Source organism: Mirounga leonina, unplaced genomic scaffold (genome assembly GCF_011800145.1).
Source record: "Mirounga leonina isolate KUSES-001 unplaced genomic scaffold, KU_Mleo_1.0 Mir_92, whole genome shotgun sequence".
Lineage (NCBI taxonomy): Eukaryota > Metazoa > Chordata > Mammalia > Carnivora > Phocidae > Mirounga > Mirounga leonina.
In genome coordinates, this window is record NW_023270852.1 from 4,567,002 (window position 1) to 4,584,311 (window position 17,310).

General features: G+C 45.4%; 1 protein-coding gene across 11 annotated transcripts in view; it reads right to left on the reverse strand.

Moving 5' to 3' along the window:
- Positions 1-17,310, reverse strand: part of TEAD1 (TEA domain transcription factor 1) — a 261,961-nt gene that overhangs the window by 18,182 nt on the left and 226,469 nt on the right. The window lies entirely within an intron of this gene.

Genomic DNA, 17,310 nt, shown 5'->3' on the forward strand with positions numbered 1-17,310 from the left:
TGGGTGGCTCAGTCGTTAAGCGGCTGCCTTCGGCTCAGGTCATGATTCCAGGTCCTGGGATCGAGCCCCGCATCAGGCTCCCTGCTCGGCGGGAAGCCTGCTTCTCTCTCTCCCACTCCCACTGCTTGTATTCCCGCTCTCACTGTGTCTCTCTCTGTCAAAAAAAAAAAAAAAAAAAGACTGGCTTATAAAGATGCTAAATAATTCATATTTCCCACTCATTTAAGGTATCTGATGATTACCTACTATGTGAGGTTCATGCTAAACACTATATAGGACTACAAACGGGAGCTTATACCTAAAATAGCGATAACAGAGATAGAAACAGTACCACGTCAAAGGTATTCAGAGTCCAGACAATGGAAGGCATGCTTTTAGCCAGAGGTATTACTTACGGGATGGTTACGATGTGCAGAGATGGGCTGAGGGGACCCTGGGGGGAGAAGGGGCCTCAGGTGCCTCCTTCCAGCGGCAGCGCAAGGACTGAGGCCACTGGGAAAAGTGTGTTTGGAAATGCAGCCCGGACCCAGGTTGTGGAGGGCTGGAAAAGGGGTGTGGATTGCATGCTGCAGGAAATGGGGACTCTCGGGAAGTTATGGCACAAGGAGGTGAGGTGATAGGAGTTGTGTTTCAGAGGTGGAGGTCTCAATGTGGGATAGCGTCCACTGCAGAGGGAGGCTGGGAGGCCACGGCAGTGGCCGGACCCCTGATGGATGGCTCCCTCCTCTCCAACACCTACCAACCTGCTCTCGCACACCAGGCACTGGGTGTGGAGCCCGGGGTCAGAGTGAGCAAGACTTGGGCCAGTCCCTATTGCCATGAGCTCGCAATTGAGTAGGAAGGACATCACCATAGGGATGAGCACTCCTGAAAGAGGCAGAAAGGGCCATGAGAACCAACCTTGGGGTCGGGGAAGCTTTTAAGGATGAGGCAGCTCAGATCCAAAGGAAGGAGCACTGTCTGAGGCAGGTGGACGTGCCCTGAGTGTGTATAAAGGGCACATAACCAGAAACGAGGCCAAGAAAAGGCTGGGATCAGGGGAGCAGGTGAGAGAGGGTGGCAGGAGAGGCAGGAGGGTTTGGGTCTCATATCCTAAAACCAAGGCATAGATCTGCATTCCTAAGACGCACCGTGAGCACAGCCTGGAGATGACTCTGGAAGAGCTCACAGGCAGACAGGTCAGGAGGTCAAGAGAGCAGTCCAGACAAGGGCCAGTGTCTGTATCGCCGTGGGGACTGGAGAGGGACAGGGGTACCTGCCACACGATCGAGGCCACAGTTTGTGAGGTCTGGCACATTCTGACCAGCTGATCTTAAAACCTTGATGTGCACTAGCCACTAGGAAGACCTGAGTCATCCTATATATATTTTTAATAAGGATCTGCATTTGAATTTCCTTCTTGAATCGAGTATCAAGAAAACGTCCCTTTTCTGAGGCAAAACTTCCCACTTTCTGGCTTCAAATAAAAAGAACCATAGGCTTGGGCGCCTGGGTGGCTCAGCTGGTTAAGCGACTGCCTTCCGCTCAGAAGGAGTCCCTGATCCTGGAGTCCCTGGATCGAGTCCCGCATCGGGCTCCCTGCTCGGCAGGGAGTCTGCTTCTCCCTCTGACCCTCCCCCCTCTCATGTGCTTGCTCTCTCTCATTCTCTCTCTCTCAAATAAATAAAATCTTAAAAAAGAACCATAGGCTTTATATTCCCCCTTTGCCAAGAAATTCAAAGCTAAATTCAGTGCTCAACTACAGTAATTACCTATCCCAGGTACTTCTAATAGCTACTAACAACCGGTGTACAGCTCCTTCTACTGGATTACAATCTGCTTTTACTTGTCCTTGTCCACTTTTATATTGGGTAGTAACACTCCCTCACATTTTGCTTTTTGGAATTTTATGGGGCACCCATTGTAAATAAATAAAAATACCTAGGTGTACGTTCTTCTCACATTTGAAGGTTTGATGTCTGCTCTGTGAAGAGCAGGGCAGCAAGAAACGATGATGTCTGAGCCTGACTGTGATCTGCACCTGACCTCCTGGGGGTCTACTGAGCTCCAGCTGCCAGAGGTTACCCATGTGTCCTCCGTGCACAGGAATTCTGGACTCTGACCCCGCATTATGTCCAGCTTTCCAGGGCAGCCACCACCTGGCGTGCACTCAAAGTGGACCTCCAAGGGGCACCTGGGTGGCTCAGTCAGTTAAGCATCCGACTCTTGGTTTCGGCTCAGGTGGTGATCTCAGGGTCGTGGGACTGAGACCCGTGTTGGGCTCCGTACTCAGTGTTGAGTCTGCTTAAAATTCTTTCTCTCCTCTCCCTTTGTGCCTTGCCCCGTGTTTGCTCTCTCTCAAATAAATCTTAAAAAAAAAAAAAAAAAAAGTGGGCTTTCAAGAACCACTGCTTTGTTCTGCCACCAGCCGAGAACACGTGGCTCTGAGAAGCAGCTCAGGTACTTTTCGGTGGTGAGATTTATGCTCTCATAATGGTGGTATAGCTTGTGCCAACAAGTTTTTGTTTTTTTGTTTTTTTTAAACTAAAAACACACATGTGGTAAGTAAAAAAAAAAAAAAAAAATCAAACTGGAAAAAGAGTATGCATTTTATTTCTACCCCTGAACTTGCTAACCTCCCTACTGGTGACCCATGTTTACTGTTTCTCAAGTGCCCTTTTGGAGATAGTTAGCACTTAGATACACAAGCATCTACATCCCCTCTTTTTTGCACAAAAAGTGGCACTCTTCGAAACCTTGCTTTAAAATATATAGATACTATATAGACTATATTTAGATATAGAGATATAGATATATAGCTACATCCTAGAACTCATATTGTACTGATATGGAGTATCAGTTTTGAAAAGAACAGCCATTTAAAAACTTAGGTAGTCCCACATTTTAGTGGCTGCATGCTATTCCATGACACAGATGCACCCTAATAATTACCATGTGCTCTACTGATGAACATTTCGGTGCTTCCCAACATGGATGCAATAATGAGTTTAGGTGCAGCAGGAAAGGTGCATTAGGGTCCTGGGATCGAGCCCTACATCGGGCTCCCTGCTCCGCGGGAAGCCTGCTTCTCCCTCTCCCACTCCCCCTGCTTGTGTTCCCTCTCTCACTGTCTCTCTCTGTCAATTAAATAAATAAAATCTTTAAAAAAAAATACTTCTACTTTTCCTTTTTCTCAACTTTAAAAAGTTTCCAGCTTTGAAAGGGTTTTAATGGGCTATAAATAAACGGAGAGTGAATATTTTAACAAACTCATTATTTTTGATACATCCAAGTTGTTTTGAAAGCCTGGTGAACATTTAAAAGTAGTCTGGTGTTGGACGCCGTGGCGCCGCCCGCCGCTGCGCGCTGGTGATGGGTATTGAGGAGGGCACGTTCTGCATGGAGCACTGGGTGTTATGCACAAACAATGAATCATGGAACACTTCATCTAGAACTAATGATGTAATGTATGGGGATTAACATAACAATAAAAAAATTAAAAAAAAAGCAGTCTGGTGTTTCTGGTGTGAGTGGGGCGGGAAGGAGCATGGGGGGGGCGGGGGGAGTCAGGGGGAGAGGCAACAGAACAGGCTACTTCTTTTAAACCACCGACCTCCACTTATGTCAGTGATATAACCAGGAGGGAGGTTTCTTCAGAACGGCACCTCAGGTCCCTAGGCACAATGCTTTCTTGTTTGCCCTTTTTTCAAATGCTCCATTTTTTCCTTTATTCAGTTCGGTGACATTAACAACGTAAACTAACTCGGACACTTAAACCCCGAAGCAAGCACAGAAGTGAACAGACAAGATCATCCGTCCCTATACACAATCAGAAAATGTTAATGAAGCTTAGAATGGTATTTGCCGTCATGGGATGTTAGCACAATTGCTGGAAATGTCCACAGCCTCCGCGCTCCCGTCTCTCTGAGTCTCCGTGCTTAAGTGATGCTGGTGAAAAGCCCCTGTCCCGCTTCGGCAGCACACTGCGTAGACACCACTGGACCGGATTCATTTTTAAGACCCTCTTTTCTTTATTTGGCAAAATTATTTCAAGAATAACCAGCGCTCTGTTTCACGGTTTTAAACATTAAACACAAAAACTCCCGAAGTGGTAAGAGAATGACAGAACTGAAATAACTTAAGTTCTGTTTTCCCATCTTCCTAACGACTGTGCTATCACGGCTCGTTTCCCCATCTACTGTTTAACCGCGGGAAGCGGCGGGAGCTGCGGCTCACATGACTCTAGGGACAGACACAGGGCTGAGTCCCCATGTGCCATTAAAGAGTAAGTAACACAACGGCTAAGTAACAGAAGTGTGTTAATCTGAAGCATATACACGTGCATAGATGAAATAAAAACGCTAACTTCACCAACTGTTTAGGACTCAGGTCAACAAGATTTTTTCTTTCTAAGAGTATTTTATCAATGGCATTGTTTAGAACTGTGCGCACATGGTGATAATAAAAACGAGAACAGATTTTTAGAGGGCTTTGCCATCTAAAGTTCTCTAAGACCATGGGCATCCTTACTGCCTGCACCTGGGCAGACCAGCCCCACCATCTTACCTTTGGTTCACCACTGTCCCTTAGAATTTCCAAAATAATTTTCATTAGTTTTAACTGGGAATGAACGATCTGTAGTTTTAATGACAGGAAGTATCAAAAATGAAGCTATTTAAATATATGCATTATGAAAACCTCAGAAATTAGCTCAATAAATTATGAGTTCTGAAGTTACAGAAGTCAACTTTTTTTTTACATAAAATTAAATGACATGCATTCAGAGAAATGCACAGGTCACAAGTTTACAATTCGATTAATTTTCATAAAGTGAACACACCCACGTAACCAGCACCCAGATGAAGAAACAGAACAGAAGCCCTCCCACTCATGCTCTCTTCCAGTTCAATCACCCCCATATCTCCCAGAGGTGATCTTGACGCTAAACACTGTACATTAGTTCTGTCCGGTGTTTTGAACTTTAAATAAATGGAATCCCGGTGTTGACTCCTTCGTCTTCAGTTTCATATGCTCAGCATCGTAGTATGAGATTCATCCATGCTGCTGTATGTAGCTCATTCACCCTTGTTACTACAGAGTATTCCACCGAATAAAAAATACCATGATCCATTCATTCTACTACTGATGGGTACTGGTGATGTTTCCAAATTGGACCGATCATGAGGAGTGCTACTCTGTAGGGTTGCCTGGGTGGCTCAGGTGGTTGAGCACCCAACTCCTGGTTTTGGCTCAGGTCACGATCTCAAGGTGGTGAGATCAAGCCCCATGTCGGGCTCCATGCTAGATGCAGAGGCTGCAAGATTCTCTCTTTCCCTCTGCCCCTCCCCCACACCAAAAAAAGAGTGCTACTCTGTATATCCTTGCATAGACTTTTGATGAACATGCATATGCATTTCTGCTGGGTGTTTCCCGGAGTGGAACCACTGGGAAATGAGGACCATGTACATTTTAGCTTCCATTTAGATAAGAGGGACAGATGCTTTTTGAATTATCTTACTTTTCCTTTTAAAGATTTTATTTATTTGACCGAGAGAGAGAGAGGGAACACAAGCGGTGAGAGTGGGAGAGGGAGAGGGAGAAGCAGGCTCCCCATTGAGCAAGGAGCCTAATGCGGGGCTTGATTCCAGGACCCTGGGATCATGACCTGAGCCGAAGGCCGACGCTTAACAACTGAGCCACCCAGGCGCTCCCTTTTCTTTTTTTTAACAGTTGAGAAAACTTTAATTATTAGTATAAATTTAACAGGTTAGTTTTTAAAAGGCTTCTCAACTAACAGTAAATAACCAATTTGCTATTACAACTGCTCTGCAATTACTCTTGAACATGGAAAATAATCATGTAGCCATCCAACCATATCACAGCTGTTCTTCAGGAATTTTCTAGGAGGAGGTATTGATGTGAAAGATAATCATCTGTCAGCTGAGGATGTTACGATTATCCCAGAAAGAAATGCATTCTCTGGGCTCCCACGGAGCAAAGGTAATATCAAAGAAAGAATTGCTAGCATTGAATCAACAACAAAGGAGGCAAACTCTGTGATGAGCCTGAGATTCGCACTGAGTTCATTACCCACCCTCTCGACTCATTTTTCCCAACTGAAAACTCAGGGCAAACCTATTTCATACAGTTCTGAAGGCAAGAAAATAAGAAAGAATGTGCTGGTATCAGAGATACAAACTATTTCTGCCTCATCAGCTTTTATCTGACCATGGGATAGTTTCTAAAAGCAAATTAATATAAAAATCCAAGAGACAGCGAGTCCCAGCAAACTTATCTTCCCAACAAATCCCAAATTCAAACCATATTCTATCCTTTCCTTTGGGGACAAGAACGCCTAAAATGGTTATGGGCCAGGCTCTGAAGTGTTAAACACACGCACGTGCACACACACACGCAAATGTGGCTGGGGAGGGAAGTCCAAACAGGCCCCTCTAAGGAGTCTTGGCCCATTCTGCCTTAGAATAGAGACCCAAAAATGAACTGGGTTTAGATGCCAACTCTTTCTCCTACTACCAAATGCAGGAATCCTTTCTACAGTATACTGAACTGTGCTGCCTTCGGGCTAAGTATCTTTAGATATAGGAAAACCACTGATTTAAGAAACTACTATGTGCTGGGCAGACTTGTTAAGCTCTTTCTCCTGTTGTATAAGTTTTCTATTGGCTGCTTTAACAAATGGCCACAAATTAAGTGGCTTAAAACAACACAAATTGATGATCTTACACTTGTGCAGGGCAGACTTCGACACTGGTCTCCCCAGGTTAAGGTCAGGGTCCTGGCAGTGCTGCGGGCCTCTCCGGAAGCTCTAGGGGTGGGGGGTGCTTTCCTTGCTTCCTCCAGAGTCTGGAGGTCACCCACATTCCTTGTCTCTGGGCCCCTCCCCGCATTTTCAAAGCCTGTAACAGAAGGCTGGGTCCTTCTCTGGCTGCCCACTGTCATCTCTCCCAGGCCCCCCTCTTCTGCTTTTAAGGAACCTGGTGATTACTCTGGGCCCACTCAGATGATCCAAGATACTCTCCCTAGCTGCTGATAAGCAACCTTGATTCTCCTTTCTGTGCAATATGACATATTCACAGATCCCGTGGCTAAGGTCTTGGATGGGACTCTGCCGCCACACCCCTCAAGTTGCAACTGGCTTCCCTGTAATTTGCATCTAGAGCTCTGCCTTCTGGAATCACACAGACCCCAGAACACCTCTGTTGGACAATTCTGCAATTTTCGTTCATTTCCCCCTTACTCTTACCTGTCCTCTTCCCCTTCTCACCGACAAGGTTCTTCGGGCCCCGTCTGCTTCCCCAGATTCAAGTTCTACATTTCTCTTGATTAAACCCCACCCTGCTTTCAGACTTCCCTTCCAGCTAGTCCAGATACTTGTGAATTCTGACTTTTCGTCTGTCCTTATTGTCTCCCAGCCCTCTGACCAACCGCATGGACAGCAGAGACTTCCTGGAGTCTCTTTACCCACAGAGAAGACCTGCTTCGTGAAGCCGCCCGGGTAATGGGAAGAGATCATGCAGAGGAGACACAGTGGTAGCTGTGAACAACACTGACGACCGCTCCTAGTAACTGGGTGATTTAAAACACATCCCAGGACAGATACAGCCATCGACAGATATGTGACCCCATAAAAATGGTGGTTCATAATCAATAAACGAAAACAGTCCCCACAGAGCCCGTGTGAGCCTCGGTCCACAAGGATCAGGTGTGCGGACAGCTACAACGATGGCTTTTTCCAAAGAGCAAAAATCAGCACTTTTTCTGACCTGTGAGTTTATGATCAGTCTTATGTCTTGTGTATAATTGCTCAAACAAGCACAAAATTACCATCTTTCCCACAAAAAGATGATTAGAGAGGTTACAGAATTCTTCCTGGAAATAAAAAAGAAGGCAATCGTTAATACAAGTGTGCTGAATCAATTAAAGACTTCAGGGTCTACTTGCGGGCAAGTCCTGGAAATCGACACAAGGTCAAAGTAGAAGCGGGTCCCAGTGCCAGGCAGAGAAAGCGGACTGCATCAGACAGCGAAGAACCAAGAACAACAAAAAACGGCAACATCAAATTTTCCTGAAACCTTCCCTCAACCCTCCTTGTCTCACACTCCTCAAATGAAACCTTCCCTCAACCCTCCTTGTCTCACACTCCTCAAATGCAGCGGAGGGGACTCTGGATTCGTTTCTGCTCTATTACTTCTCATTCTGTGAGCCCATTTATTCACATGTCTGTTCCACTGTTTAATTTTATGTTCCTAGAATTTGAAATAAAAAAGCAGTATACTTCAAAGAAATGATCCTTCCCATTTTACGGGTGAGGAAAAATGAGGCCGAGCCCTGTTAAGCAGGATGCAGAGTCCTCAGAGGGGAGGGCGGGGCCCCGGGGTCGTCTGTGCAGAGCCCCAGGGCCTGGAAACCGGGCTCCTGGCGGTGGCTGAAGGCCCGGGCCCCGGCCCCGGCCGGGAGCACTACGGCTGCCAACCCAAGAAGCCGAGGGTACGGTTCCCGCAGGAGCGGCGCGGGCTGAGGACTGTGCCACGGGCTTCAGACGGAGAAAGCCTGCTGGCTCGGAGAGTCAGCAGATAAGCCCACAGGCAGGGGAGAAGGCAGGGGCAGTGGGTCAGGGAAGGAGGAAGCAGCTGGACACCCCCTTCCCACGCAGGCCTCCCTTCCACCCCGAGGGCTTGGAAGAGGCTGGGTGGGAATGGCTTGGATGCAGAAATGAAAACATCAAGAGGACCGTCCCTGACAAGAGACAGTCTAATAGGCACTGATGGAGGCAAGGAGACGCGGGCCTTTTCAAACCACCACTTTGAACCTCTCCTCTTCATCCTCTCTGAGCTATGATCAAAGGACCAAGATTTCAAATTGTGAAGCAATTTTTTCCAATGGCAGCATCTGGCTCCTTGGCAGGCAGCACTGGGAGCTAGGCCCTGTTGTGGGCGGCCGTCCAGGCCTGCCACATGGCCAGGCTCGGCCAGGCAGGGCACCACGTGGGCCTGCAGCTGCTCCCACAGACGCCAAAGGACAATCGCTCTGCACTGGGCAGTAAGCCGGCAGGCGGGCGGGCAGGCGTAGCCCGGGAGGCAGTGCTGGGCACCGGGGGTGGGGGGCATGAGCACTCATTTGCATGCATCTGCCCCCCTGGCCCAGACCCCTGAAGCCAGCCTCCCCACTTGGCATCAGAAGACTGGGGTGGGGGAATTTCGCTGGGATGACCATGCAACAACTCCCCAGCAAGGCAACCTGCACCGGGGGGCGAGCGATGAAGCAAGTCTTTGAATACGTTCACTTCGGACCATTGTGCCCTTGGGACCATTGTGCCCTTGCCCAGCACAACGGGACAGCAGCTGTAGGGCTCCTGCCACAGCTGTTTTAAATAAGAATAATAGGAATAAACTCAGCCTCGCTCTTCAAGTTACTTTCCACTAATTATGGCATATATTTACATCTGCAAAATAGAAGATTTTAAAAAAACACCACCAAGAGACCCTTTATTGTGCAGATTGGCACCCCTATTTGAATTTCATAAACATTTAGTACTTCAAAGAATCTTAAAAGCTTGCTTTAATTACAATATGCACTGCTTGAAAGGCTGGCTGTTTGCATTGCAAATTCCTACAAATACCAGCATTCATTTTTTAAAAAATTCAATTGATATCACCCACACAACTTCAGGTAAGAGCACTGGTGACTTCACACAGTAGCTGGGATGAAAGAGACAAGGTCTCACTCAGCCCCACGGACAAAGCAGCTGCTGCAGGGGCAGTTCTTTCCAATGGAGGCAGTTAATGAGTCCTGGGCTCCCCGCTGAGCTAGCCCTGCACACGTCACATTCATCAGGTGTATGAACACCGGCCGCCAGACACCACCCTTTCCAAATCGGAAACAGGACCTTTTTCTGGTTTGGAGGTTCTGTGCGAGAAAAGTCCTATAGAGAATGACAACAGATCAATTAACAAGTGTAGAGTTGCCAAACAAAATACAGGCCACCCAGTTACATTTGATTTTTAGATAAACAACAAACTTTTTTATTATCTGTGTGTCCCAAAGATTGCACGGGGCCTATGTGCACTAAAATAGTGTACGTTGTTTACCTGAAATTCAAATGTAACTGGGTGGCCTGTATTTTTATTCGCTAAACCTGGCACCTCTAACTAACAAGTCATGTTTACCAAAAAGAGTAACAAAAATTGGGGCTTACTCTCAAATCTCATCACTGTAAGAAGACATTTTCTGCTCAAGATATTTTAAGAGAAAAATGAAGATGCCAAATAATACATGCAGCATGATGTGGAGAACAAAGGCAAAAGAATAAAATTAAATTTCCCTACAACTCACAGCCCACTGACAAGTCCTTGAGACAGGCAGAGTGATCTTCCTCTAGAAACTTTACCGCCTCGATGTTAATAGTTGGCTAAGAGCAAAAGGCAATCTTAGCCTAACATTCGTCCGACTTCCAGGATCCTGTAAATCTACTTTATAACATGTAAAAATTCCTTTGGAAACTTCCTTTATCTCTACCTTCCCTCTCCCCCCAAGATGTATGTTAGCAATCATCCTCCAAGCATATGGCCCATTGATACGTATCTGGAGGGTCACATGACTACGGTTTTATTAGACAGTAATAAATGGCCATTTCCTAACAACAGCTAGCCCCTCAAGGTCCTGGAAACCTTCCAAAATTCTTAGAGACTTTCACTATCCCTCACCCCCTCCCAAGTTGAAAGTATATAATCGGCCGTCCATCATAACCTCAATGCAACTCTTTCTGCCCACAGGTCCTGTCCCCGTGCTTCAATAAAACCACCCTATTTGGAGCACCTGGGTGGCTCAGTCAGTTGGGTGTCTGACTCTCGATTTTAGCTCAGGTCAGGATCTCAGGGTTGTGGGATCGAGCCCCGAGTCAGGTCCATGCTCAGCCAGGAGTCTGCTTAAGATTCTCTCTGTCCCGCTCCCTCTGCCCCTCCCCTGCCTGAGCACCTGCACACACACGTGGGTGCCCGCACCCTCTCTCTCTCTCAAATAAATAAAATCTTAAAAAAAAAAAAAAACCCCACCCTATTTACATCCAAGACATCTCAAGAATTCTTTCTTGACCGTTCCCTCCAAATCCCAACATTTTCACATCAGAGCATAATTCTTTTTAGTGAAATCAAATGATGTATAATGTTTGTAGATACATGTAAAAAGTCCAGAAGGATACACAGGTAAATCTCAGTTTTTCTTCTATGGTCTTTTGATCTCCTTGGACTATTTGTAATAAGCTTATATTGCTCTTGTAAGGTAAAAAGAAAATTAAAATGGGGTGGGTGGGTAGGATGTACTTTGTGGATCTCCACCTGCACAGGGAGGAAGGACCTCATATACCACCAAGGGCCTAGATCTAATTTTAGACAATTGACCAAGACCCCTGAGGGCTTTATGACTATGTCTAGATAGTCCACTTATTCCTTGCAAACCTGGGTCTGGAAATAAGAACCACCCAGATAGTGCTACCTTGGTTCTTTCCTTCTCGGGCTTTTCTTGAGGTATGGTTACAGAGGAGCTAATCATGCCGCCATCAAAGGGCAAGTACTGGGAAGTGCAAATGCATCATCATGTGTTTGCTTGCCCCTGGACCTCGGATTAGCAAGAACAGTGGCTTAGCATCTCAGCCTGTAACCATGGCGGGAGTGGAGTTAAACAGCTCCACCCAGGAAAAGATGGAGCCCTGACCTTGGCTTTGTTAGCAACCACTGAGCCAAATGACCCAGGACAGAAAGCATTAGAGGAACATCTGTCAGACGGATTCTCCCAAGAGGTTAAGCGAACTTCCAATTCACATTCTGCCTAGATATGTGCAAGCGTTCAAGTTAAAAAAAAAAGCAAGCATCCATACTGTGACTGAGGTTAAGGGATTAGGGGAAAAGCAGAGTGAGCTTCTGCTCCCACTTTCTAGGCTGTCCTGTTCTGCCTTATGTCTTCAGGTGGATTCGGAAAGTCTTTTAAATACAGTGATGGCCACCTCAACCCTCACCATTCTCCAAGTTCTAGAAGGCCCAGCGGCCATGGGGACCTTCCAATGCCTCCCAGTAGGATTCCTTGTGTCTGAACATACGTCCACTTCCCCTGAACTCCTTCCCACTCTCCTTCCACTGATCAAATTCTTTCAAGATTCCGCTCAAATGCCAGGTCTTTGTAAGGCCTTCTGGAATGTTCTCAGGACAAAAGGGTTCCTTCTACCTCTGTGCTCCCACCTTTCCGTCACAGCTCCTATCCCACAGTGCTGTCACTTACCCGCCTGTGTGTCTGCCATCCCCTACCAGACCCTAAGCTGTGCCTCTTACTCGGGTCTGTTTTTCTTGCTCCAGCTCTCTAGGATCGAAGTAGAGTTCACTGAATTTTGACTGAGTGACTCACTAGTGGTATGTATGTTTATTACTAATGCAAATGATGAAACCATTTCTGTAAGAACCTAATGAACTCCAGAGATAGCCTGGAAAAGGTTTGGTGTGAATCTCTCAAGGTGTCCTCCCTGGCTTCAGTACATTCCTTCAGAAGTATCACTCAATAAATTATCAGGTGCTTCCTCTGTCGGCACATGATGTCCGAGCTGGCTACCTGGCAGGTGTATCCTGGCCCCTGATAGACAGCAATTTCTCTAGGTGAACTGAATGAAACAAAATGACTTTTCAGCCAACAGATTTTTTAAAAGAACTCTTAAAAATCTGCCGTATACACTGCACTGCTGGATAAACAAAAGCTACAGATGGGATCCCTGCTCCCTGGGGGAGACTTACAAAGAAGTTTAGGATGCAGGGCTGGGAAAACAGGAAGGAAACAATAACAGACAGCAGTCACAGCAGCAAATGCTAACAAGCTTCAGATTATTTTTCTTATGAAATCAAACCAAAATGGATGCATGTGCAGGTTTACGGACTCGCCTGTCCCCCAACCTGAAGTATCAGAACCTGCCTATAAGAGATGGCTTAAAAAAAAAAAACAGACCACTGGTGGAGATGATCATATAACCACAGTCTACCCAGAACATTTATTATGTATTAACCTTATAAATACCTCTGAACATAGTGGTTTTACTTGCTAACCTTCCTTCCACCTACATCATGCCACCGCTCGATACCGGTCTTGTAATTTCAGGACTTAATGCTATTTTAAGATGAGACCAAAGTACAAAGACACGGAAGACTCGTTGAATTGAAAGGCCCTTTTCCTTGCTGATAGCAGTTTAAGACACGTGGGGAGCAAATCATTCCATTTTGCTAACTTCCTTTTCCATGAATAGCAACAGGCCGGTTTGGTTCCAAATGATAGACTCAAGTCTACAAGTCCAATCAAAATCATGCGAATCCAATTAGACACAGGTTGCCACTCCGGAGGGGGCCATTTGGGCAGCTTCCATGTGCACCCAGTGTCTCCTTACATAAAGCCCAGTTGTTTTATTTATAGTGCCTGTCATTTTGTCCGACAAATGTGATTTCATTCCTACCAAGATAAAAGCATCTTCTAAAGGCTGCCCTCTTTCCAGATAACCCGGTCTCCCTCTCTCTGTTTTCTAAAATCTTCTCACACCTGCTCCGGTTAGTAAAACTAGCCTTTCTTTTTCTTTCCCTAGAAAAATAGATTAAGAAAATTGAACAACTATAAATTTATTTATTGTTTATTGTTTAGACTGAATGATCATACTTCCAAGAATTTTAAAAAGCAAAACATTATGAACGACCACAGGGTAACATCAAAAATCCTGGCTTCTAAAATAACACTAATGTAATCATAACTTGAGAGAAAAAAGAAACATTATATAAATGTGTATAAAATTTTTCGTTAACCACATGATCCATATCCATACAATTTCATTTTCATATTGCTTATTATTCCAATCAAAGTTTAAGACTAAGCCTTCCTCCTACTAATTATTCTTCTAAATCAATTTTGGCTATAAGGTTATAAGTAACACGTGGCTTTCTTTGAACCAGTGTCCCCAAACTTGACACTTTTGAACACCCTCGTAGGACAGAGAATAGAATTTTGAGGCCCCTTCAAAAATATTAGTTTCACTATGTTTCTTATTTGGTTAAACCCATTAATTCTGTTTATTTCCTTCAGTAAACCACGTGTGGCTGGAAATGGAACTTCTTTAGAAAGTCAGCTTCAAGTGGGACTAGGGTTTCTGTCTTTCAGGATTCATGAAGGAATCACACCCACACCTTGTCTATCTTTGGGAATTCTATGGTCAATTTCAGTTGGCATTTTATCTTAAATTAGCTGCTTCGTCTGCCCTAACAGCAGCAACCCATCTGCATGAGTCTCAGTGCTGAAATGGAGCACGACTTTGTCTGTTTGCAGGTGGACCTCTTCTGTTCTTAGGGCCTACGTAGCACCTAATTGATCACTGTTTTATAATGGAAGAAAAGAAGTCTGGTTTTCTGCCAGCGCAAGTGTTTGCCTCATTTATCACAGATCTGGTCCCACACTCCTCCTCGATCATAACTTCAATGCTGGATTCAAACTGTAATTTTTCTGGGCCGTTTTAGGTAGGGATTCAAATTTAAGCTAAAATGTGCACTAGTCATCTGTAGTACTACTAGTACAAACAACTCAACTAAGGTGACGGGGGCGGGGTGGGGGGCGCTGATGAGATGCCTTCAACTCTGGCTCGGGTCCCCAAGGGTAGGCGATGAAAACCCATCTCTGGAGGGGCAGGCAAGGCACTTACGGTGTCCGCTCTAAGACGCATCCTATTTCTAGAACTGCTGAGATAGGAACACGTATATGTCTTAGGATTGAGGGAGAACAGTACATTCAACCTTATTAATAGTTTCTATGGAGAATGAGGAAGGATTAAAGTCTTTGAGGAGAAAGACAGATGAAGAGGGATTCAAAAAGCAAAGTGACAAGAGAAAGTTGTTTTAAATTATGCCACACCAGCCTGATGAAGATGCCTGCCGTACTCAGTGCCTGACCACCTTAGAAAAGCAGCTTGGTTATTTACACACCACACAAACATGTGCACACATACACATATGTAAAGTACTATTATCAATATTTAATAAAATAAAAATGGCTAAATGAGAATTTACCCAGTAAATAGGACATCACATAGTCATTAAAAATGGTAATTAGCGATGTAATGGCATATGGCTGCATGAAGGGGTGTTGGATAAGGAAGAAAAGCAGGAAACCAGACTTAATGCATTCCTTGGTTCAAACTACATAAACATGTATTACATTTGTGGTTATATTCGTGGTGCATTTAGGAATCAATTACAAATTATATATTTCCAAGACTGTCTAGAATACTATGATGTTGCCTTTGTAATCGTAACGTAAACACGATGCCACTCCTCTAACCCCACCCCAAAGGTAGCTAACAGCATTGTGTGGATCTTTCTAATAGTCTCAGGATCCGACCTGAACCTGCTGGTAGCAACAGTCTGTTCACCATAGCCCCCACGTAAATACGCACCAGGGCATCCCGTGGTGACCGGACTTCAGAGAGAAACCGGTCTGCTTCCCCTTCATTACCATCACAGACTTCAGGTCAGGGGAGGGGCTGGGGACAGAGCTGTGCCCCATGCAGAGGCCATGCACAGATTTCATGGAAAAGGCATGGATTCTGGAGTCCAGCCCACCCGGCACTGATTAGCTGTCTGACTTTGCGGAAGTCACTCTGCCTCTCTGTGACTCGATTTCTTCATGTGTAAAGTGGGAATAATCACATGTGGCTCACAAGGATTAAATAATAACAAGTATGTGCTTATGTTCAAAAAAGACTCATTAAGTCAAGTTCAACTACTGAAAGAGAGAGAAGCCCCTTCCCTCTCATTCCCGCAAAATCCTTTTTCCCCTCTTTGTAATTAAATATGGTAGCATTAAATGCACAAGAGTGAATGAAAAGTAGGCAGGAAAGAAGAGAAAGGAAATAAATAGGAGACAGTCATGAAAAGAAAAAGATAAGGAATAATAATAGAGAAGGCAAAATGTAAATAAAATCGCTGTAAGAGTAAGAAGAATCCAAATACTCTCTTGGCTCAAAAATTGTTAAAACCACTGACTGTTCCCTACTGCTGACACAACCAAACCCTGATTCTTTGTCTTTCCAAATTTTCCCACCCACCCATGCTTTCCATACAAGCGAAGACCCAGCTGCCAAAGCACCTCAAGATCGCTGAAAGCACCTGAACTCCCCCGAATGGGCCTCACCTGTCCCTTGTATCTTGGTGCTCCCGCTAGCCAGCCCCTTACCTACCACGCTCACTGTCATTTCTCCCTCCCCTAATACTGGCAGCCACAGTGGTCGAAGGAGGTGGTGAGTGACCCTTAAGGTCTCGCCAGCAGGAAGGTAAAATGGTAGAAACCACTTAGGAAAACAGCTTGGCAGTCTCTTAAGTTAAACGTGGAGTTACCACGTGACCCAGCTATTCTACTCCTATGGAAAAATGCCAAGAAAAATGCTGCAAATGAAACCATACGTCCCCACAAAGACTTGTACACAAAGACTTCAGAGCAGCATTATTGGGTCAAAGCCTAAAGTGGAAACAATCCACAAGTCTATCAACAGTGAATGGATAAGCAAAACGTGGTATGTCCATACGACCGGCTAGTCCTAGGCAATAGAAAAGAGCTAACTAGTGGCATGCTGTAACATAAATGCCCCTCAAAAACAATGTAAGGGAAGAAGCCAGGTGCCAATGACCACACCCCAAAAGATTCTACTCACATAAAATGTTCAGAAAAGGCAAATCTGTACAGACAGAAAGCAGATTAGTAGTTGTCTGGGGCTGGGAGTGAGAACAGGGATCGCCTGCAAATAGGCACAGGGGATCTTTTTGGAATGACAGAAATAGTCTAAAATTTGATTATAGTGATGGTTATACAACTCCGTAAATTTTTCTAAAAATCACTGAATGTTAAGGAGCAAATTTTATGGTTTCTAAATTATACCTCAATAAGGCTCTTATAAAAAAAGATCTCACCAGATACATAGCCATCCACAGGGGCCTCTGGGTGTCCCCCACCATTAAGGCATGAGAGAGGATAAGGCTAACAGGGCAGGGGGTACCCACACTGGCTTCCTTGCCTCTGCCAGTCATTTCCGTGTTGGGGCCTGAGGCTCCGGGTGCCATTCGGATCCTCCAGCCTGAGAAGAGCGGAGTGACTGCGACTTGGTGCCACCATGCCCTTCACCTTGAGGTGTAGGCACTCACGTGGGGTAGCACTCAGTACATCCTCCACAGCAAACTCCTGACCTTGTCTAGCCCGACTGAGCCCAGGCTGCACATGGCTGCTCTTCGGAAAACAGTTTTAGGAGCAATCCTA